Source organism: Lygodium microphyllum, chromosome 10 (genome assembly GCF_053477565.2).
Source record: "Lygodium microphyllum isolate KBCC chromosome 10, Lygodium_microphyllum_v1.1.10, whole genome shotgun sequence".
Lineage (NCBI taxonomy): Eukaryota > Viridiplantae > Streptophyta > Polypodiopsida > Schizaeales > Lygodiaceae > Lygodium > Lygodium microphyllum.
Genome location: NC_141144.1, coordinates 7,613,391 through 7,637,489, shown reverse-complemented (window position 1 = coordinate 7,637,489; position 24,099 = coordinate 7,613,391).

Here is a 24,099-nt window from a genome sequence, read left to right as displayed (position 1 = left end):
TCATGATGCATGGACTGGTTGTAAAGGAGAAAACATCCTTAGCCTTGAGGGGCTAATCAACGGTAGAACGGTTCACCTTTTGATTGATACGGGAAGCACCCATAGCTTCTTTAATACCAAATCTTTACATGGGTTGAGATTGCTTCCTCAACAAATGCAAGTACCATTGAAGATTCAAGTGGCTAATGGAGCTTATGAATCAAGTAATGAAGTATGCCTACATACTCCTATTACTCTATCTCCTTCATGTATTATGGAAGTGGACTTGATCACTTTGGAAATGGGTCCCATAGATATTGTAATTGACTGCGATTGGTTGAAAACCATTGGGAATTTTTCTTTGGACTTGCAAAACATGTTGATCGAATGACAATGGAATGGACAGCCTATAATATTGAAGGGCATTGGTCAAAAGCAAATGGAACTCATCTCTATGAAGAAGGTGCGTAAAGAAATCAATGCACAGTCATGCATATTCACTCTTTTGCTTGTGAAAGTGGATGAAAAGCAGTCACCAATTAAGCCACAATCTTCTTCAAAGTAAAAGGATCCAAGAATGGAAGAGCTATTGGAGAAATACGAAGTTTTACTTCAGCAATCATCATCTTTGCCTCAAAGAGAGAGGTAGATCACCCTATTGGCTTGCCGCCCAACACAAAACCCATCAACAAACCTCCCTATTGCTTGTCAAAGTTTGAAAGGGAAGAGTTAGAAAGAAAAGTTGAAGAGTTGCTACAAATGGGTTTAATTCAGCCAAGTCAATCTCCGTTTGCCTCTTATGTGCTCTTGGTTAAGAAGAAAGATAGATCTTTTTGCATGTGCATTGATTATAGGGAGCTTAACAAGTCCATTGTGAAGATTAGATACCCGATTCCTTGCATTGATGGCCTCTTGGATGAGCTCAAAGATGCAAAGGTCTTCACCAAGATTGATCTTCGTTTGGGCTATCATCAAATTCAAATGAAGAAAGGGGATGAGTATAAAACAGCCTTTAGGTCTGAAAGAGGGTAAAGGTTGAGCATTTGATGCATGTGTGAGAGGTCTTTGACACATTAAGAATACACACAGTTTTTGCAAAAATGTCAAAGTGTTCTTTCATGGAATATGGAGTGGAATACTTGGGTCACATTGTGGGAGAGCAAGGCATTCGTCTGGATCCTAAAAAGGTGAAATGTGTTAAAGAGTGGCCTACTCCTACAAATTCTACTTCATTGAGGGGTTTCCTTGGATTGTCTTCATTCTATAGGAGGTTTATAAAAAATTATCCTCATGTGGCGGCTCCTTTGACCGATAGGCTGAAGAAAGAAGCTTTCTTTTGGGACTCCATAGCTGACAAGACCTTCAATGAGCTGAAATCTCTATTAGTTTTGGCACCTATTCTTGTATGCTCAGATTTCTCTAAGGAATTCATTATATGTATGAATGCTAGTGGAAGACGAGTTGGGGTTGTTTTGTATCAAGACCATGGAGTTATAGCCTATGAAAGTTGCAAGCTTGATGACAACGAGCGTCAATTACATGTCTATGAACAAGAGATATTGACAATTTTGCATGCTATCAAAAAGTGGCATCACTATATACCCGGGGGGGTCCACTAGGGTTTGCCGTATGGTACCACGTGAGTGTAAGGGAGGAGGTTATTTAAGGGAAGGAAGGTACACTTTATAAGGTAAGGTCCCATAAATAGGGGGTAGATAAGGGGTATTTTCATATATTTCTTGCACGCAGGTGACGTCTCCTTATTACTACTAGTGAATCCCCCCCCCCCCTCGTGCTATATATATGGTAGCCATTTCAAGGTGAAGAGCGATCATCGTGTGCTGAAATACTTTCTTTCACAACCAAATTTGTCCCCTAAACAAAGGAGGTGGCTAGCTACTCTTCAAAGCTATGATTTTGAAATATCCTACATGGCTGGAAAAGATAATGTTATGGCGAATGCTTTATCACATATGTGGGCATGTTCTTTATCTTCAATTTCAATTGTACATAAGGATTGGATTCATGACATGCAAGAAGAATATTTGTTTGATGAGCAAGCATAAAAGATGATGAAGGAATTGCAGCAAGGAAAAGGAGAAGAGTATCCCAATTTCAATTGGCACAACGGTCTTTTATGGTATCATGATAGAGTTTACTTGACACCACAATCCTCTTTCAAAGATCATATTTTGAATGAGATGCATTCTTCACCCTTAGCAGGCCATCTTGGGCTGTTCAAAACATTTGACAACATCCATAAGAGCTTTTATTAGAAGGGCATTTGGCAGGATGTCAAGGATTATGTGATGCAATGTCTTCCGTGTCAACAAAATAAAGTCTCATCTCTTCTACCCAGCGGCTTACTTCAGCCACTCCCTATTCCTCAAGGCAAGTGGACTGATATCTCTATAGATTTTATTGTGGGATTGCCTACAACTAAGCATGGGTGAAATAGCATTTATGTGGTAGTTGATCGGTTGACTAAATCAGCCCATTTCATCTCTACTAAGGCCCAATTTACAGCAAAGTAAGTGGCTTAACAATTCATGGAATGTATTTTCAAGCTTCATGGTTTTCCAATGAAGATTGTGTCCGATTGCGACACTAAGTTTATGGGTAGATTTTGGAGGAGTTTGTTCTCTTCAATGGAAACTCTTTTGAATCCTAGTACTGCATATCACCCACAAACGGATGGGCAAACCGGAAGAGTTAACAAATGGTTAGAAGTTTATTTGACGCACTTTTGCCATGAGACACAAAATGCATGGGACCAATGGCTCCATCTTGCGGAGTTTTGTTACAATAACACTTACCATATGAGCATTGTAATATCTCCTTTTGAAGCTTTATATGGCTACAAAGTACAAGTATCCTCTGCATTATTTCATGAAGATGCAAATCCACAAGCACGTGAGGTGTTGGAAAAGATGGAGGCCCTTATGAAGCAATGTAAGGACAACATTCATAAAGCTCAAGAGACAATGAATGTCTATGCAGATGAGAAAAGAAGAAATGTGGAGTTTGAGGAAGATGAATGGGCATTTTTTAAGGTTCCCAAGTCACGTTATGCTTCTCGTAAAGGAGGACACAACAAACTTGCTCATAGGTTTTATGGTCCTTATCGTATTGTCAAGTGAGTTGGGGATATTTCTTATCAAATAGACTTATCTTCAAACACAAGAATCCATAATTTCTTTCATGTTTCTCAGCTTAAAAAGTATGTGGGACCTCAAATTCAAGATCTTGAAGAACTATCTCCCTTGGATGATGATGATTTGATCATCTATGAGCTCAAGAAGATTATTGGCAAGCAGGAGAAGGTTCTAAGGAACCATATTCTTGTGGAATACCTTATCAAATGGAAGGGTTTTCCTATTGAAGATTCTTCATGGCAATAAGCATCATATTTGGAACAATTTCCATGGCTTCAGCAATAGGACAGTTCATAAATAGGGCAGTAAATAGCTTGCTGTATTAAATTTTTGTGAGAAAGTAAATTGTCTTATCGGTATCAAAATTTGATTTTGAAGGCATGGTTGGATACTATATGTTGTCCTCTACATTTCTATATCTTGCACATGGAAATCGGCCACTTCTAGCTTAAGATATGGCCAATTTTGTACTACATCCTATTTTGGATAGTTTACAATAGTCTATTCCATTTATATGGTCCATCTTCATCAACTTCTTTGATCTTCATCAACATGGAGATTTATTTCAGCATGATTCCAAATGCTTCAAGCTATCTTTGTAATCATCCTTGTAATTTGTTCCCAATTTAGCTTTGAGGACAAAGCTCTTTTAGGACGGGATGGCTTGTAATAAAGCATAAGTCACCTTAGTCTAGAGTAGGCTAGGGGATTTAGTATAAAAGGGGGAGATGTAACTTGTGAGGGATCCTTTTGGCCATTTCAAGCAATACATGCTTTGAGGTTCCTTCCTCCCACCAACTAAGAGGGTGCATTCTCTAAGCCACTAAGATATGGGGTGCATACCATGTCCCACCTTGACATGAGGTGAGTATTCATGTTGTAGCTTACATTTATGATTCTCAGCCTTCCATGGCAATACTATTTCATGCCTAGCTACCTTGTCTATGGCTTCCTTGCAAACATGGTGTATTTCTTGTATTTATTTGCAAGTATGGTGTAATTCATAAATTTCCAATTATTTGACTTACTGTGAGAACTAGTATATTACAAGGCTACTTATTTCACCATATTGTGGCCACTTCCCTTACTACTAACATGGCCCAAGATTATTGCCACTAGAGCCTTGATTCATGTGATCCGTGCTTCCTATGCCCCCTCCATCCATTGGCTCATTAATATTCTTTGTCTCACATCATTCTTGCTCTAATGATTTCTCTCTCTAAAAATAATCGTTTCTTTTTGTGTGGATTGAACGACTCTAAGGTTGGTTACACACCAAGTGATGGATGGCCAATCCCCACACAAAATGTGGGTATGCATTTTTTGAAACTAGGTGTGGACATGGGCCCGTATCTTTACACACCAAATGGACATAATTTATAATAATAATAATAATAAAAGTATAATTTTTTTGATTGGTTACAAATGTAGTGTACACTTTTCCACCACTTTACAGAGTGGGTAGGGGAGACTCCCCATCCAAAAGTGGGGGGGTCCCCATTCACTTGTTTAGTAGGTAACTAAGAGGTCATGTCCTGTCCAATGTGTAAAGGATTGTGGATGCCCAACTCTTAAATAAGAGTTTTGATTGGCTAAAGCTTATAAAATGAGCATATGCCATTTGGTGTGTAACTAGCCTAAAGGGTGCAAACGTTTTTTCCTCGCCCCCTTCTCTTAGGTGTAAGAATCTTTTTTTTTTTTAATAGCTGCTCCCATCCCCTTCTCAAATCTTGTAAATCTCTACACTCTTCATTACTATTATCTCCCTCTCTTTGTTAATCATCCATATGTTGCATATGCAATGTAACGTATCCACCTGTTTGCTCGTAGGACACGTCTTAGCAGCCCATTAGAAAGAGGGCTAGAAAGCTCCGCCTGGCACTCCTATGGAATGTTACGGGGTTTGCGATCTAGGTCTTTTCAAGTCTGCCATGTAGCAAAAGTATTCTGGCCGTTCCCACTTAGGACCGACCTAAATGAGGGTTTTCCTAGTGGTCAAACTCCTAGAACGGCAGCTAGCGTCGAACCTCAGGCGAACTACTTTACTCAGAAACATCAGGGTCGAAGCGGATTCATGCTGCACTTGGTTCAAGGAGAATGGGAAACGAGAGGGATGCGAAGCTCAACCTCTCTGCCCATAAGGCATAGTCCCATTCCGTTCCCCTAAAATAGCATAAATCGGAATTCTAGTAACCTGAACTCTAGGTCAGTGTTGCCTGCTGTTCATTCCCTTTGAGAAAAGCTCCTTGATGTCCATTTCGCTTGAGAAAAGTTCTCGGCCAACCGGGACCACCCATCCGTAGGACGGACCCATGGCCACATCCACTGCACTTTCCTTAGGGTTGTTTTAGTTGTCTAATTACCTACCACATTTAGTTAGACATGCATAAAATAGCTTCCTTAATTCGCCAATTAGACACCGGTTCCTTCACGTAATCTTAGCACTTGACATAGAAAAACAGTTTCAAACAAGTTCCTTTACATCAATTGATCTTATTTATCTTTTGAAAACATCCATATAATCCATAATCCGCCCAAAGGCTATCCATAGTCCGTCAGAAGGCTGTCCAGCAATCCACAGGGATTACTAATCTAAGATTCTGCCCGTAGACTAGTATGCGGGCCTCGAGATCCAATCCCGAGTTATGTTGGCCTCTTGTGCAGGGCCTGGAAGGCAAGGGATTTACGGCTGGAGCCCCCCCTGGCACCCAAGCATCCTCCTGCTCCAAGTAGCGCCCAACAGAGAGACCTCTCGCGGCGGGTTCGGTCCACGTTCTTGGCGCGACTAACAACCCTCCTGGTTAGGGTCAGGCAGACAGTCGGGGGTAATTGATGCTGCATCTCCCTTCAGGCCTTCAACTTGAAGCATTAGTTATCTTTCCATCTTCAGTTCCTTGAGCAAACAATGCAAACACTACTCCTAAACTGTTATAAGCATAATCAATCCAATGGCCGTTTATTTGGCCAACTGCCAAGGAGTGAATCCTTTTCTCCTAATGCATCCAGCATTCAATTCGGGATCAATTGCGACTTGGCAAGATCCCCAAGGGTTTGTTTGTTTACCCCTTTTGTCCTTGGGTTAGGGTCATACCCTGTCAACCCAAATTAACCATTACCTTAGGTTTCTTAAGTTAAGACAGTGAATCCTGGCGACCATGTCGCTCTAACTTGAGTGATCCTTTGCTTACTAAGAAAAACATAACTTCCCTTAACTTGGCAAATCAGCCCAAGAAAGGTGATGTAGCAGGAGTTTTCTTTTCATCTATAGTTGCTCTCATCCTCTTGTCAAATTTTGTAAATATCTACACCCTTCGTTACTATTATCTCCCTCTCTTTGTTAATCATCCACATATTGCATAGGCAATGACTAAAGGGTTTAGTGTATAAGCATAAGTAGACCCTTTGTGAGAGAGGGTAGCAATGAGCACATATGTGGCAAGTAGGAGGGCATGAAGGACGCGATGCATAGCATGGCACATCAAGTAGGCAGTGGGGCAATTTGGCATTCGAATCCTTCCATTTTCACTACCTATGGGTGGGTCCCCTCCCTTAGTGGTCCTCTAAAAGAAGTGCTACTCTCTGAGTCCCCTCTTATGACCTTTTCCCTTTACTATTACATAGAGCTAGTTAGTTCAACTTATTGTGGCCACTTCCCCTACTGACATGGTCCAAGATTGTTGCCACTAGAGCCTTGATTCATGTGATCCGTGCTTCCTATGCCCTCTCCATCCATTGGCTCATTATTATTCTTTGTCTCACATCATTCTCGCTCCAATGATTTCTCTCTCTAAAAATAATAATTTCTTTTTGTGTGGATTGAATGACTCTAAGGCTGGTTACACGCCAAGTGATTGGTGGCCAATCCCTACCCCAGAGTGTGGGTATGCATTTTCTGAAACTAGGTGTGGACATGGTCTTATACCTCTACACACCAAATGGACACAATTTATAATAATACTATTATTATTATTACAAATTTCTTGATTGCTTACAAATGTAAAAAGTGTACCCTTGTCCACCACTTTATAGAGTGGATAGGGGAGACTCCCCATCCAAAAGGGGTGGGCGGTTCCCATTCACTTGCTTAGTAGGTAAACAACAGGTCATGTCCTTTCCAGTGTGTAAAGTATTGTGGATGCGGAACCCTTCAATTAGTGTTTTGTTTGGTTAAATCTTATAAAATGGGCATCCATCCTTTGGTGTATACTAGCCTAAAGGGTGCAAATGTTTTTTTCCTCACCCCCTTCTCTTAGCTATAAGAATGTTTTCTTTTCATCTATAGCTGTTCCCATCCCCTTCTCAAATCTTGTAAATATTTACACGCTCCATTACTATTATCTCCCTCTCTCTATTAATCATCCACAATTCGCACATGCAATGGCTAAAGGGTTCAGTATATCAGCTTAAGTAGACCCTATGTGAGACAGGGTAGCAATAACCACTTATTTGGCAAGCATGAGGGCATGAGGAACGAGATGCAAAGCTTGGCACATCAAGTACGCAGTGGGGCAATTTGGCATTCGAATCTTTCAATTTTCACTACCTATGGGTGGGTCCCCTCACTTAATGGTCCACTACAAGCAGTGCTACTCTCTGAGTCCCCTCTTATGACCTTTTCCCTTTACTATTACAAAGAGTTGGTTAGTTCTGCTTATTGTGGTCACTTCTCCTACTGACATGGTTCAAGATTGTTGCCACTAGAGCCTTGATTCATGTGATTTGTGCTTCTTATGCCCCCTCCATCAACTGGCTCATTAATATTCTTTGTCTCACATCATTCTCGCTCCAATGATTTCTCTCTCTAAAAATGATCATTGCTTTTTGTGTGGATTGAATGACTCTAAGGCTAGTTACACACCCAACAATGGACGACCAATCCCCACCTAGAGTGTGGGCATGCATTTTTTGAAACTAGGTGTGGACATGGGCCCGTACATTTACACACCAAATGGACACAACTTATAATAATAATAATAATGTTATTATTATTATTATTACAATTTTTGATTGGTTACAAATGTAAAAAGTGTACCCTTGTCCACCACCTTAGAGAGTGGGTATGGGAGACTCCCCATCCAAAAGTGGGGGGGCGTTGCCCATTCACTTGCTTAGTAGGTAAACAACAAGTCATGTCCTCTCCACTGTGTAAAGGATTGTGGATGCCCAATCCTTAAATAAGTGTTTTGATTGGTTAAAGATTATAAAATGGGCGTCCATCATTTGGCGTGTAACTAGCCTAAAGGGTGCAAAATTTTTTTCCTCACCCCCTTCTCTTAGGTGTAAGAATGTTTTCCTTTCATTTATAGCTACTCCCATCCCCTTCTCAAATCTTGTAAATCTCTACACTCTCCATTACTATTATCTCCCTCTCTTTGTTAATCATCCATATGTTACATATGCAATAGCTAAAGGGTTCAGCGTATGAGCTTAAGTAGATCCTCTGTGAGACAGGGTAGCAATGAGCACATATGTGGCAAGTAGGAGGGCTTGAAGAACAGGATGCATAGCATGGCACATCAAGTACGCAGTAGGGCAATTTGGCATTCGAATCTCTTAGTTTTCACTACCTATGGGTGGGTCCCCTCCCTTAGTGGTCCTCTACAAGCAGTGCTACTCTATGATTCCTCTTATGACCTTTTCCCTTTAACACAACATTAGTGAGTTTGGGAATCTCCCAATTCCCATTTTTTGAATACTAAAAAGGTGGCACCCAGGTAACATGTCCACAAGTTTCTCAAAACCATATGACGTGACCTATCATTGGAAAGCGCTTGAAAAATGGAATCTATTGAGCTTTAGAGCGCTTGATTTGGAGTTATAGTGTTCAAATTATGGCAAACCCAAAGATTTGACCATGTGTTCCAAACTTATGGGAAATTCCCATATTTCCCAATATGGTGTTTTTTACTATTACATAGAGTTGGTTAGTTTGGCTTATTGTGGCCACTTCCCCTACTCACATGGCCCAAGTTTGGTGCCACTAGAGACTTGATTCATGTGATCCGTGCTTCCTATGTCCCCTCCATCGAGTGTCTTATTATTCTTTTTTGTCTCACATCATTCTTGCTCTAATGATTTCTCTATCTAAACATAATAATTGTTTTTTGTGTGGATTGAACAACTCTAAGGCTGGTTACACACCAAGTGATGAATGGCCAATCCCCACCCAGAGTGTGGGCATGCATTTTTTGAACCTAAGTGTGGACATGGGCTCGTATCTTTCCACACCAAATGGACACAATTTCTAATAATGATAATAACAATAATATGCTAAGTTTTTTGATTGGTTACAAATGTAAAAAGTGTACCCTAGTCCACCACTTTATAGAGTGGGTAGGGAGACTCCCCATCCAAATGTGAGAGGGTGCCCATTCACTTGCTTAGTAGGTAAACAACAGGTCATGTCCTCTCGAGTGTGTAAAGGATTATGGATGCCCAACCCTTAAATAAGTGTTTTGATTGATTAAAGATTATAAAATGGGCGTCTATCATTTGGTGTGTAACCAGCCTAAAGGGTGCAAACGTTTCTTCCTTACCCCCTCCTCTTAGGTGTAAGAATGTTTTCTTTTTGTCTATAGCTGCTCCCATCCCCTTTTGAAATCTTGTAAATCTCTACACTCTCCATTAATATTATCTCCCTCTCTCTGTTAATCATCCACATATTGCATATGCAATGGCTAAGGGGTTCAGTGTATGAGCTTAAGTAAACCCTCTGTGAGACAAAGTAACAATGAGCACATATGTGGCAAGTAGGAGGGCATGGAGAATGGGATGTAAAGCGTGGCACATCAAGTAGGAGTGGGGCAATTTGGCATTCAAATCTTTCAAATTTCACTACCTATGGGTGGGTCCCCTCCGTTAGTGGTCCTCTACAAGAAGTGCTACTCTCTAAGTCCCCTCTTATGACATTTTCCCTTTACTATTACATAGAGTTTGTTAGTTCTACTTATTTTGGCCACTTCCCGTACTCACATGGCCCAAGATTGTTGCCACTAGAGCCTTGATTCATGCTATCTATGCTTCCTTTGCCCCCTCCATCCACTCGCTCATTCATATTCTTTGTCTCACATCATTCTTGCTCCGATGATTTCTCTCTCTAAAAATGATCATTGATTTTTGTGTGGATTGAATAACTCTAAGGCCGGTTACACACCCAATGATGAATGGCCAATCCCCACCTAGAGTGTGGGCATGCATTTTTTGAAACTAGGTGTGGACATGGGCCCGTACATTTACACACCAAATGGACACAACTTATAATAATAATAATATTATTATTATCATTACAAGTTTTTGATTGGTTACAAATGTAAAAAGAGTACCCTTATCCACCACCTTAGAGAGTGGGTAGGAGAGACTCCCCAGCCAAAAGTGGGGGGGCGGTGCGCATTCACTTGCTTAGTAGGTAAACAATAGGTCATGTCCTCTCCACTGTGTAAAGGATTGTGGATGCTCAACCCTTTAATAAGTGTTTTGATTTGTTAAAGCTTATAAATGGGCGTCCCTCATTTGGTGTGTACAAGCCTAAAGGGTGCAAACGTTTTTTCCTTGCCCCCTTCTCTTAGCTGTAAGAATGTTTTCTTTTCGTCTATAGCTACTCCCATCCCCTTCTCAAATCTTGTAAATCTCTACACCCTCCATTACTATTATCTCCGTATCTCTGTTAATCATCCACATGTTGCATATACAATGCCTAAAGGGTTTTGTGTATGAGCTTAAGTAGACCCTTTGCCAGAGAGGGTAGCAATGAGCACATATGTGGCTAGTAGGAGGGCATGAAGAACGGGATGTAGAGCATGGCACATCAAGTAGGCAGTGGGGCAATTTGGCATTCGAATCGTTCATTTTTCACTACCTATGGGTGGGTCCCCTCCCTCAGTAGTCCTCTACAAGCACTACTACTCTTTGAGTCCCCTCTTATGACCTTTTCCCTTTACTATTACATAGAGCTGGTTAGTTCAGCTTATTGTGGCCACTTCCCCTACTGACATGGCCCAAGATTGTTGCCATTAGAAACTTGATTCATGTGATCCATGCTTCCTATGCCCCGTCCATCCACTGGCTCATTAATATTATTTGTCTCACATCATTCTCGCTCCAATGATTTCTCTCTCTAAAAATAATAATTGTTTTTTGTGTGGATTGAACAACTCTAAGGCTGGTTACACACCAAGTGATGGATGGCCAATCCCCACCCAAAGTGTGGGCATGAATTTTTTGAAACTAGGTGTGGACATGGGCCCATACCTTTACACACCAAATGGACTCAATTTATAATAATAGGAAAATTCTAAAAAAATTTATTGGTTACAAAAGTAGAAAGTGTACCCTTGTGCACCACTTTACAGAGTGGGTAGGGGAGACTTCCCATCCAAAAGTGGAGGGGGGGTGCCCATTCACTTGCTTAGTAGGTAAACAACATGTCATGTCCTCTCCAATGTGTAAAGGATTGTGGATGCCCAACCCTTACATAAGTGTTTTGATTGGTTAAAGCTTATAAAATGGGCATCCGTCATTACGTGTGTAACCAGCCTAAAGGGTGCAAACTTTTGTTCATCGCCCTCTTCTCTTAGGTGTAAGAATGTTTTCTTTTCATATATAGCTGCTCCCACCCCCTTCTCAAATCTTGTAAATCTCTACACTCTCCATTATTATTATCTCCCTCTCTCTGTTAATCATCCACTTGTTGCATATGCAATGGCTAAAGGGTTCAGTCTATGAGCTTAAGTAGACCCTCAATGAGACAGGATAGTAATGAGCACATATGTGGCAAGTAGGAGGGCACAAAGAATGGGATGCAAAGCATGGCACATCAAGTAGGCAACAATAGGAAAATTTGTCATTCGAATCTTTCAGTTTTCACTACCTATGGGTGGGTCCCCTACCTTAGTGGTCCTCTACATGCAATGCTATTCTTTGAGTCCCCTCTTATTACCTTTTCCATTTACTATTACATAGAGCTGGTTAGTTTTGCTTATTGTGGCCACTCTCCCTACTAACATGGCGCTACATTGTTGCCACTAGATCCTTGATTCATGTGATTCGTGCTTCCTATGCCCCCTCCATTTATTGCTCCTTTCACCACTTTAGCTCCTCCCTCAAGCTTATCATTTCCACCGCCATCATCATCTACCTTTCTACTTTTTGGAATCTTTATCTATATCTTGGGATGATGTCAAGCCTCTCAGCCTTGTGTCTATCCTATCATGGTGTCAAACCTCCATCATCATCCTCTATTATATCCCCACCATTGTCTAGATAATCATCTATGCCTCTACACAACCATCATCTTATTTGCTCATGATCATCGATGTCAACTAGATGTTCTACATCAAGTAGCCTTAGAGGACCATGGACATGAGTGCCTCACTAACGTTGCTAGCTAGGGCCTTCCATGTGACGTGTGGGTGTCTAATATTGGTCTGGTCCGGTGCTATATATATCTACCTTCCTACTTACGTTGGGTCTCGTAATGTGGGAGGTCAACATTGTCCTTCTTCCTGATCAATTCTAGCTTCTTATAGATCTTAATTTCCCTAGACAAAATATTCTTCCAAGAGCTTAACAAATAATGCAGAATGCCATGTGATTGAACATGAAACAAAACTTGTCTTGATGCCAAATCCATTGTAATGAGTCCATAGCCGAGACAACATTTCAAATTAAGCTGATGTAGTATCCTAGTCATCATGCATGACTAGGGTGTCTCTTTTTCTCTTGAACTTTGCTGTACAAATTGGTTCTTAGTAGATCAACTTTCCTTCTCAAATCCATGAGCTACAATCCCCCTTCTTCCACTTCATGCTTCAATGGATCTAAGTTGATAGGGGATACATATTTTCTCTTACCATATTTGCCCCACAAAATGTCTCTTGTCAATGTATCCCAAACCTCCTACATATTCTTGTTACATTGTATCAATGGCAAGCAAAATTTGACGATGGGATAGATGAAGGTCTTAAGTATTTTAAGCTTCACATGAAACGCATAGCATGTTGTAGACATCCAATGCTTAAATTTGATCCTATCAAATATCCATTGCAATTTTCCTTAGTTGGTAACTTTTTGAACCATCAAGAAACCTAAGTATCTAAAGATTACTCCCATGTTAAACATCTTTCTTGTCCAACCCAAATTCAAGAAATCATCCTCCATTAGGCTTATGAGGCATGATTTTTGTATATTGATTTTAAACCCTATCGCCTTTTTGCACCATTCCAACACCAGTGGACTTCCCAAATTCTGCCTACTAGCTTGCAGCAACATTAAGAGATCATTTGCAAACCTTTGCCCCATTAATTGCTTACCTTGGTATTTTACTCCTACAACCCTTCTTGTGCCATGTTGTCCAGTAGATAGAACATCATATGCATAGCCAAAGCAAAGAGGAGGGGACTCAATGGGCAGCCCTACTTTATTCCACTTTTGATGTTTATTGGTCCTTTGAGAGACCCATTGATTGAGATAAAAGCTTTCCCCCCTTCATATAGTACATATGGTAGGTTAGAAACTTTTTGGTGGAATCCCATTCATAACATAACTTGCTTCAAATATTCCCAACTTACCCTATCAAATGCTTTTTCAACATCTAACTGTAATAGCACAATTTTCTAACTTGAGATGAAGGTCCACTTCAAAGCCATCAATACATTGAGCACATTATATTATAGGTTTTTGCCTTTGATAAATATGTATGTACCAATGCACACTTATATGTTTTTGGATGATAGGCCCCATCCTATGAGCCAAGGCCTTTGTGAAGACTTTGTAAATGACTCCCATTAGCGAGATGGATTGCTAGTGGTTCAATTGGGGGCACACTGTTTGCTTTGGCACTAAGGTGATGATGCTCCATGATTTTGGAAGCCATCCTTCCTCCCAATAAAAATTTACGAGATTAGTTACTGTGTGACTCAGTTTATCCCAAAGGTGCAGCAACATCTCCACTAAAATTCCATCATATCCAAGTGACTTCCTAAACCGCTCACAACAACCTCCAACTCCTTCAAGGAGAACCTCTAAGTCAATATACCATTGTCCTCCTTTATGACTACCTTGTTAATAGGGTCAAGAATTCTTCTAGGTGCCTCACAATCCATGCCATGATGGGACTGGTATAGTGACTAAAAGTGTTTGGTGCATGTAATTGTGATTTTCTATTGATTCAATTCCCATGTGCCACCATCATATTGCAAATCTACTACACCTTCCTTTGCCACCTTGCATCTCTTAAGGGATATAATGAACTTGGTTGAACTGCAGTGCCTATCCCTGATCAATCTTCTCTTATATAAAATTCAATTTTCTCCATCTCTCGCACTAAAGCAACATGTCATAGCATCTGGGCATGCTTGAGATCCTCTGCTTATAAGTTATTCAATTGCCTCAAACAAGCCATCCTTGCAATGTCTACTACCCATTTTAATTCCAAACAATCTTTCTTTCTCTAAAGACCACATGCCTTGCAAACTTATACATTCTTGGATAGTATTGGCAAACTGCCCCCATGGATTAGGGTTTCCTCCCCCTATATCCTCTCGCATCACATTAATAGCTCCCTCCATCATTTAATTAAAGGGATTTTTCAAACAATGTCAATGGTTAACCACTAGCCACTTCCACTACCCTTTAAATCATTATAGCCGGACCAAAAAATGATCAGATAGCATATTGTTAGGGTCAACCTTCAGCTCCACAATTTGGCAGAGCCACTCGCCCCCTAAGAGAGGCATACCATATATCCAACATAGCCTAGTAGCTAGGAAATCTGAGAGAGTTGTATTTTGCAATCCACCATTCTCATATTAGTATGTCCTTTAAATCCACGAAGCCCAATTTGTCAACTAAATGCCCCCATTATTCAACCTCCTCCCCATGAATTCTGGCCGCTCCCTGAATAAGGTTTGTTCTTCCTATCTGGTGACTCAAAATTTTTCTTACCTGCATAAGGCTTGTTCTCCCTATTACAAACCAATTTCCACTCACCATCTTTTTCACTATTAACATTCTCCTTCTATGGCAACTCTAAATTTTGTTTCCCTACATAAGGCTTGTTCTTTCTATTTGGCAACCCTAAATTTTGCTTATCTACATAAGGGTTGTTCTCCCTATTACAAATTGATTGCCACTCACCATCTTTTTCACTATTAACATTCTCCTTCTATGAACTTGCGTTGCTACTCTCTTTGTCCATTGATACCCATGTCTCAGCTTTACCAACTATAGTCTCCATTCTATTCTCATTTGGTAAGAAGAAAGGGAATTCCTTGAAGAAGTGACCCCATTGGCCGCACTGGTAGCACAATCCTGCAAGCTTGCTCCAATTGAGTTTAAGCTATAGCTCCCCCACATAAGGAACACTAATATCAATGTAGTCTAGTTTCTCTTACTCCATGTCCCATAAAAGACAAATTCTATTGTGAAAGGGTTGAGCCAATGGAGAGATATAAAGAGGCTGACACATACCATTTGCAATGTTTGGAACCATGTTTCACATATATTAAGGAAGATCTAGAATCTCCACACACATAGGACAATCCTTGTTGAGTTTATCAATCTCCACAAGTTGCCATTGGGTGACATATACTAGGTCAAGTCCCAAGAAATACACTCCCTGGTTTTGAGGTTTCTACATTGTGTCTCACTTATCAAAGACCACTTCAAAAGACCTATTGTCTCCATAGTATATTTGGTTCACACTTCTCCTTTGAGCATGGTGTTAAACCATGTAGCCACCTCTACAAGGCGCAAGGGTTTCCCCATGAAAAAGAAGACCAAAATGGACCCAATGTTAAGGACATTTGTAAAAATATTGTGTTGGAGATGGCTTGCCAAAATCTTAGATACCACTTGTGGGTTCACCTCCAAACAAAGGCGAGCATCCTCCTGGGTGTTCATGGAGATCTAATCTTCAAAAGCTCTAACTAAAGCCTATTTCCCTCCCATTGAAGGTTTACTACATTGCATCCATGCCTTTGTGGTTGAGCTAAGACAATCATCTTCTCCACACTTGTGCTTGAGAATGCCCCTACCGCCTTCCTCTAATTGCATAGGGTCATTTTTATCGAGATACTCATCTGCCATTTACTCATCCCTCTTTCCCAGCCATCCTATGTTATGCAAAGTTGAGTACACAAGGATCCATGTAGAGCCTTGCATGAAGGGAAGCACCACATGTAGGGGAAAACAATGTGACATTAGGGAATTTAATTGCATTAAATAAGCATAAACTAGCCTATGCCTTTCTTGCATTCCTAGCACTATTTCTTGATATTACAAGTAACATTTATGGCTTTAACGAGCCATCACAATTGTAAAGAGAGAGAAGGAGAGATACTCATTTACTTTAACTTGACTATTTAAATATTTCTACCCAAGTTTCTTGCTTGTGCTTTCCTTTGGAAGTTGTGCATACCTCAATACCAAAGAAGGTCATTTTTTATAATGGCACATGTACAATAGGTATTAGGGTCTCAAAGAGCTCTTAAACTTAGGTAGCACAACTCTACTACCCTAAATAGCTTTAATCTTTTGCAGCAAACCAATTTCTTATTCAATAATTTTGTCAAAAAACTCCATGTTTAGAAACCAAATTGTGGATTTTTATGAGAAATACTCCATTTCTAATATGCAATATAGACATCAAAGCAACAAACTTAATTATGTTCTGAAATTCAAATAGAGTAGGGGACAATCTATCTTTACAACCCAATAGACACTACTTGTAAGTAAATCTATCATGGAGGTTTTCTTTTTGTAACACTAATGAATTTTCTTTTGCATCACCTAGAGACTTATTGGACCAAAGAGATGGAATTTATCCTCTTCGATCATATGGAAATAGTGCCAAGGCATAGGGGCCATCTTGGATAACTACTTTCTTGTAGGAGGTTTTGACATAAGTACTTTCTAAAGAGACACATTCAATTTTCTAAAAGAAGCAACCCTCCACCCCTTCATCATGAACTTTCTAAGCTAGGAAAGGACACAAACCTATCATGGTTCTTCAAATATCACACAATTTTTGCATCCAATTACAAGAACTAATGACCTTTGGCTTCCATTTAATGATTGTGGTCCCATTAATTTGCAAAGACCTTAGAGATTAACCATCAAGAAAAAATATGATGGACAAGAATCTTACACACAAAACCTAAACTAAGTAATACACTTTCTCTCTCCTTCTCTCAACTCAAACAATTCTTGTACACTCACATCCCACAACATTACAGTAGTATGATTCCTAATTTTCTCTAGCAATGATTCCCTTTACCATGCAATGTCTTTAGAGTCTCCATGTTTAATACTTGTTGGAGAATCCCATCCAACAAGTACATATGCCCAAACTGAATTGTACAGGAAACCATTGCCTTTGAAAATATCTTCCTCTTTAATTAGGGATACTCTCAACCAAATTCCTAAACAATATTGTGTGTGGTTTATTGGACTTCAACTGTTTTAACTATGTCATATTATATTGCAAAGTTCTAGAGTGAAGATCCTAGATCCCTATTCTTCCTAATACCTTTGGCCAAGTCACTTGCTTCCAACATCCTACATGCTAAACTAGATGTTTCTACACATAGCTGAATAAAATTCATTCAATGATTTTTCAAGTATGCTAAAGGCTTTTGTGAAATGAAAAGACAATAGAGACAATGAATAAAATTCATTCAATGATTTTTCAAGTATGCTAAAGGCTTTTGTGAAATGAAAAGACAATAGAGACAATGAATTCTCCTTGGTCTTCTCTCCTATGAGAAGCCATAGGTTGAAAAACCTTAAGAAAGTCCATGACAAGGTGCTTGTCTTGAACTCTACATTAGAGGGTTGTTATTCTATCCCTATATACTTTATCTACACATAATGAAGGGATATATGTATATTCAAACACACACGTGCCATCTTTTTACTTCGGAAGCTTCATTCCAACTCCATCTTCGATCCCAAAGCATCATATTCTCCATGTTAGAAAACAAAAAATTCACTAAGTTACATACATACATACATACATACATACATACATACATACATACATACGTACGTACGTACGTACGTACGTACGTACGTACGTACGTACGTACGTACGTACGTACGTACGTACGTACATACATACATACATACATATAGTTTGAGCCATTGTTTGAGCTCCTTTCAATTCTAGGGATCACCCCAAGAGTCGTTGATCTCAATGGCCATGGATTGAGTGGATGATGAACAAGTAGAACTTTGCCCAAGCATACACCAAGAGGCTTTCACTACTATAGATCATCTATTAGTGTGCCTTTAGATGTGCCATCCTACGAGGCTCCCAATGATCTTCCAAGCCTCCAATCATGATGCGATAGGCTGGAATACCTAGCATCTAGGCAAGGCCTCAAGTTCTATCACAATATAAGATCATGCCTCAATGATGAATATCATATCATACATCTCTAGCTCATACATCATGGTACCTCTAGCTAACTAAGGCCCCAATGAAATGTGGCCTAGGCTAGATGTAACTTGACATAATAGTTGGTTGACTCCTCTCCACACTAGTTCTGTCTTTAGGGACTGAATACCCTAAGGGACCTCATGCAATGTGTATATATCACTACATACATGTTGGGAACTCAATACATGGATTGAAATAGTCTGCAACTTACTGAGAAACCTATACATGAGCTTGAAATGCCATACATTTAACCCTTCACTAGCACATTTGTCAAAAATACATTTGCCATTGTTAATACCTTGGTGGATGGGGGCTAAAGGGGAATGTAATTCCACATCCAAATGAATATTGGGCTTTGAAACTTGAGAGGTGTGCAAAGTTCCTTTTCAAGCTAGGTTATGCACCCCTTAAGGGTTGTTAGTGGCAAGGGAGGGTCGTCTCACTCTTGTCTTCCCACCTCGCTTGTTGGCATTGGCCTTTTTTCTCAATCGATAATAGATATGGTAGTAGCATACTATACTAAGCAAAAAACATGCAATGCAATTTTAAGAGCCTTTGTGTTTTCTATGTAAGAGCAATAGGAAAATGGGTTGAAGAAGGGCTTGCATCAGTAGTTCAGTGACTCACTCACTACTAACTTATCCTTTTATAATTTCTTTTTAGATTTTAGCAAGGGGAGCACACCAATCAAAAGATATTACCAGTTAGGATACAAAATAGCTCAAGGATGAAGATGAATCCACTCATTAATCATTGGTGCATGCAATGAAAGACTAAAAGGGGTTGATGCTTTTAATTGGTCCATTTCATGAAATGCAAATGATTAAGTGAAGAAGAGGCTTGAATACCTAAATCTCTCAAACAAATGGAATAGGCTCAGTAAATAGACTAAGAGAGAGATTAAGATTCAAATAACATACCCCTCTTACAATAGGTGGATGAAGCTTCCTCGATCAAAAGACCCAAATCCTTTGCCAAGTCATCCTGTGGAAGCAAGATGTCTTCAATAGGTTACGCCCTTCAAGGATTGAGGCATGCATTAATGTATAGGAATCCTATGAGCATTACCTAGCTTTCTCTTCAATAAATTGAAAGCTTAGGTGAAGCTTTCATGGCTATCCATGAAGAATCATTCCACTTGGAGCCCCGTGTCTTCAATTTGGAGAGAATGGTTGTAGAAGGATCCTAGGGCTAAGATTCTAGGGATTTTTGAAGAGTTTGAGAGCTTGGGGTTGCAGATACTACTCTAATTAGTATTACGATGAGAGAATTTTATGTATGGGAAGCTCATACCCAGGAGGAATTGGTGTGTATTGATGTATATGGATATATCAAATGGGAATGTGCCCTTTGGAACTGGGCCACCAATTCATCATAAATGAGGTCTTGAAGACTATACATAATATGTTGTCTACCGCACGCATGCTAGAGTAAATCTGCCACAACTTTTGATGGGTTACTTTTCAAATGGGAGGAGTTGCATGTCAAAATGGAGCTGAAGACAAGTACTTCTAGCCCATGTATGAAGCTCTTGGGTATAATTAAATCATATACATAAATTTTCTAAAACTAAGTGATATTTGCATGCAATTTGGGGTTAAAACAAGGCATGTCTAGTTAGTCTTTAGTCTATTGAGCCTCTCTTAAGTGGGAAAACTCCTCTAAAATGGTGGTTTCTCACAAAGAGCTTCTTCCAAGGGTAGGCCTTGTCATTTGATGAGGTATTCTTTGATAGGTCAAGACCTCAAATGCTTATCTTGTTGCCCAGTGATTACCTTAGGAATATACTGAATGATGCCTTCTTTGTCTATTGGAAGGGAACTCCTCCACATAGTCCACTAAGGTGCTAATGAAGGGTTTCAGTTGGCTGACATGAAACAAATTGTGAATCTTGGTGGAGGAGGGAAGTTCTAAGTGATAAGACAAGTTATTAACTCCCTTTATGATCTGATATTTGCCATAGGACCTATGGGCCAACTTGACATAGTTGCTATCCTTGAAAGTAGAGTAACATGACTTTGCCACTTTTAATAAGACTAACTTTCCATCTTGGAATTCCATGTGCCTTCTCCTATTGTTAGCATAAAGCTTCCTATAACATTGTGTTTTCCAAATATTACCTTACATTGCTGAAGCAAGGTATACATGCGCTCTTAACTCCTCTTTGTTCTAAGGGTTTATCTTGTAATTGAATAGGACCATAGGGAGGGAAACCTTATATCCATTAGTTCCTCAAAAGGAGAAACCCAACCCTAGAGTGGGCAAAGTTGTTGTATGCAAACTCAGCCAATTGGAGCCACATATCTTGACTATGGTGTACATCATGGCAAAAGTATCTCAAACAAGACATTCATTGATCCTCTCAGTCACCATTGGAATTTTTCTATCATTATTCCATGTTTTAATTTCTAATAAGTAGACTTCCGGAGTTCCTTAATCCAATCACTATGCAACTGTAAGGTGCCGGCCCATCGGCTCTAGGCATGCTTTTAGTGGTCTATCGAGAAATGAATCTAAGCGTCATTGCCCAGCGCTCCCATGGAATGTTTCGAGTTTTGTCGCCTAGGGTTTCCCAAATCCGCCTCGCAACGGAACGTTCAAGGCCGAACCCACTAGGATCGACCTGAAATTTGGGCTCCTAGTGGCCAAGGTCTCCTAACAACATTCTAGCATCGAATCTTGCACATCCTACTTTACGCAGAGATACCCAACTTGGCTCAAAGAGAATGGGAAATGAGAGGGATGCAATGCTCAACCTCTCTGCCCATAGGGCATAGTCCCATTCAAGTCCCCTAAAACGACATGAATCAGGGTTCTAATCTAACAATTCCTAAGGGTCGTCGGACGTCGGTAAAACCTTGTGAGAAGCCTCCCAGTTCTCTAGGACCACCCTGCCATAGGACAGACCCGTTGAGGGGTTCTGTCCACCGGCTTCCCTCAATAGATTTAGTTTTCTAATTAGGTCCTACCACATTTATGTGTAACATTTAAAATTAGCTTCATTAATTAAGCCTTTTAGGAACAGGGTTCATTCGCGTAACTTATAACACATACACAAAAACAGAGGAAGCAATCCTTTGGCAAACAAGTTCAAACAAGTTCCTTAACTTATTTTCAAGTTAATCTTTGTCTTTCGCCCATATAGAATAAGTTATGTATCCCTTTTGTCCAACAGAAGTATCCCTTCTGCCCTTCAGAAGTAACTGGTCCAATTCACATGGCACCACAAATTCAATCCTTTATCTAGAATAGAATCTCCCAACATACCCAGACGTTGGGGGCCACGGAGGTCTTCAACTCCATTCTAGACCTAGTAAGGGGCGTCCAGAGCTCCAACTAGCTCGCAAGCTATCTAGGAGCGAAACATCATTCCCATGGTTGGCCTTTTCACCACTCGACCTTCGGCCCATGAATTGAGCAGTGCCCTCTTTGGCTTAATCCGTGGTGTGATCATGGAGGTGATCCACTCATGCAAAATATCCTTCCTTAATTAAACCCTTTAAGAATCAAGCACAAACAAGGCATTCAACCCTAATATCATTTTCTAGGAAAAAATTCATTTATCCCCATGGCAACTTGTCATCACAAACCCTTGCCATGCATTTACCATAAATCACAAGCACTTGGAATAATCATCCAAACAACAACTAACAACCAGTTGAATGTAAAAGCATTTAAGATGTTGGTCGATCAACCAACAAAACCAATTGCATTCTTTCCAAACAATGCAAGAATAGACGATATAACATTTCCATCGTATATTTGCTCTCCCCCTTGGGATCTAAGAGCAATACTATGAAAAAAAATGTTTCTTAACACTTCCTTCCTTCGACTAAGGCATATGTTAAGGGTTCAAATACTATTCATGAAGTAAGTTCTATAGGTCACTTACCTTGATTGATAACCTAATCCTGAATTTGGATTGGCAAAAGTCATCATTATCCGATGAATCTCAAGACATCTTAGTTTTAACCCTTATGAAATTTCTTGTATAGCTCTTAGTCAAGTCATGAGACAAATAGGAAATTATCCTCATATATCAAAATATGTCATAGGCATAACGTGTAAATACTTGAGAAGATAAGTGCCAGATTATCTCAAGTAATTAGACTCCAACAAGCCTTGCCTTGAGCTAGAATCTAGTTCTTCTTAATATTTGGGCTCTTAGGCTAAGTACTTTTGAAGTATCTAAACTAATACTTTCTATTCATGATTCTTAATATCATATTCTTTTAGCAATTATGCTATTTATAACCCTTGACTATGCTTTAACCTAGCACTTGTATGCACAATCTTTTAATGTCATTATTTTAATGACTATATCCTTCATAACCCTTGACTAATTCTTCCTTGTAATTGCTCTATCAACGAATAAGTCATATGCAACTAGGTGCAATTAACTTTCATTGATATATGCATTTCGCAAGCTCCATCTTACGAATATGTGAGATGAAATTATCTATACTCGTGCATCATAGTGTGGGCTTAATGTATCTCATACGAGAATCAAGACAAGCATCTATCAATTTGAAAATACATTACTTACAACCAGTACCGTAGTTGGATTGACAGTGATGCCTTTGCCTGAAGCTTCGTTTTTTTGGTAATGGGATTGCCATCCGCACGTGACATTCTTTGCTTGGGGGCCATCGTCCGCAAGTAGACTCAAGAGATTAAGAAGGTGGAATAGATTCGAGATAAGAGAGTGTAAGAGAAGATGGGTAAGTCGAGGATTGAAATAGAGGGAATTGAACTAACTCTCTTCCTTGCAGCCTCTCGGGGTAATTCTTCTCTTTCTCTCTCTCTCTCTCAAGCTCTCTCTCACAATCTCTTGGAGAGGTATCCTTCTGGAGCCCCAAGAGGAACACCAAGGAAAAGGGAATTCTCTTGCAAGAAAAACTATCTTGTAACATCAACAAGCTTGTTTATTATGTTTCATATGATCACAATGAAGAAAAGAACACCAGGCACAACAAATCTTCATGCAGCATCATGTAGATCTCCCACGGATTTGATAGAATCAACCATATTCTTCAATATCTTCACAAAATCCATCAATAGAACAAAGAAAGCAAAGGAATACACCATTGTTGAATGGAAATACATCACATAGTATTCATCTTCAATATCTTCATAGTCTTCTCTCTCAATCTCTCATATACAATCACTCTGTTTTTGTAGAATTGGCTATCTCTGACTCTCTCTCTCTCTCTCTCTCTCCATCAATAATACATCATATCCTCACTAAAATCTCTAAAAAATCACTCTCAATAATACCTCTTAGGTCATGGATACCCCTCCCAAGAGGTATGTCTGATATGAAGAGTCACCAGAGCCACTACAGTGTCCTTTCATAGCTCACTACTGTCACTTCACTCTAGTCTTCACTTGAGTCTTCAGCAGCTACTTCTTTCACTTCTTTCAGCTCTTTTGCACTTGTATTCACCTCTTTCCAAGGCTAGAAAACTTTCCCAAGCTACACTCTCATCCATCAGAACATATACAGAAGCATACAGTACCAAAACAACT